This window comes from Pteropus vampyrus, unplaced genomic scaffold (assembly GCF_000151845.1).
Source record: "Pteropus vampyrus isolate Shadow unplaced genomic scaffold, Pvam_2.0 Scaffold24824, whole genome shotgun sequence".
NCBI lineage: Eukaryota > Metazoa > Chordata > Mammalia > Chiroptera > Pteropodidae > Pteropus > Pteropus vampyrus.
The window spans coordinates 313-1,820 of NW_011913605.1; the positions used below are offsets into that span (position 1 = coordinate 313).

At 43.0% G+C, this 1,508-nt stretch overlaps 1 non-coding gene across 1 annotated transcript; it reads left to right on the forward strand.

Annotated features, from left to right (window-relative positions):
• The first annotated feature begins 1,162 nt into the window (after positions 1-1,162).
• LOC111735372 lies at positions 1,163-1,281 on the forward strand. Its single transcript, XR_002778759.1, has one exon. It is a non-coding gene; the product is annotated as a 5S ribosomal RNA (ribosomal RNA).
• Positions 1,282-1,508: the final 227 nt, after the last annotated feature.

The window sequence follows — 1,508 nt, forward strand, 5'->3', positions numbered from 1 at the left end:
ATTACACAAATGCCTATTGAATAGTTGCGTTGTTTCAAAGTTATAGTTCCTAACAGTGTTACAGTGTTCACTCTTGTGCAATCCATATACCCATGCGCACATTTTCTAAAATGTCCTTAGAGTTAAAGATCAAGGGTGGCACTGCTGGGTGATTTTCAACGTGAATTTTCAACTGCAGTCCAGAGAAGCTGCACAAACGCACAGGCCTGCAACGGCGGTTCTTCGTGTGTCCTTGCTGGTGTTATAATTCCCTTTCATCGTCACTAGCCTGATAAATTAGAGAGGCGGGGTGGCATCACACGGTCTTAGAAGCTTCTTTGTTTACTAGGTAAGGTTGAGCATGTTTAAATATATGCCACTTCTGTTTCTTCTTTTGTGAATTACCTGTTCATCTCTTTAACCGATTTCTTCTCCTATTCGTCCTTTTATATGTTACATTTGTTTATGTTTCATTTATTGAAAAATTTTTCTTGAACACCTGTTGTGTGCTAAGCCCTGCTTGGTGCTGGGGAAACAGTGGTGAGTGAGAAAGACACAGTTTCTGCCCTTGGTATAGCGGGGAGGGGAAAGACATTAATCAAAGAATTACACAAACACAAGAGTGTAATTGTCTTGAATGCCACGAGGGAGTGCTTCATGGTGCAATAGGACTTATATTAGCCAATCACTCTCCAAACTGAGCGGGCATCAGAATCACCTGGAGGGCTCGTGAAGACACACGTTGCTGGACCTGACGCTCCAGAGTTTCTGATTCAGTGGGTCAGAGGAGAGCCTGGTGATGCCGGTCCAATGACCACATACGGAGAACCTCTGGCCTGGAGATTTCACCTTGACAGAGAGGACAAGGAAGGTATCCTGAGGAAGCAAGCGATGCTTGAGCCGAAGTCTAAAGGCAGTACCTAGAAGTTCCTGTCAGAAAGGGTTTGTGCAAGAGCCCTGTGGTAGGATGGACTGTGGAGAGAGCAAGAGACGGGCCCGTGTGTCGGATGGGAGCCGTGTGAGTTGAGGCAGAACTGGTACCCAGGGCCAGACCACAGAGAGGTAGCAGGACGTGTTAAGGGATGTTAAGGTATTTTGATAAGGTCAATCATAAAAGGAAACCTTAGGCAATATAGTTGTTTTGTAGAAGTAAACAAAAATGGAAGTTAAAAATTGACTGTGAGTCTATGGCCATACCACCCTGAACAAGCCCCATCCCGTCTGATCTCGGAAGCTAAGCAGGGTCGGACCTGGCTAGTACTTGGATGGGAGACCACATAGGAAGACCAGGTGCTGTAGGCATAAAAAATAAAAAAATAAGGGATTGTAAGCTGACAAGGTCCTTGCAATCTGTGAAGTCAACCAAGGGTTGCCTCGCCTAAAAAATAAAAAAAATCTAATCAAATAAATAAAATTGACTATAAGCAGTGCATCAGGTGTGTTAAGTATACATAAATAATGAAAAGCTAGTACTTTCAAAGATAAACATTATTAAAGAGTTCCTTGAAATTTCTATTTATAAATTTTAC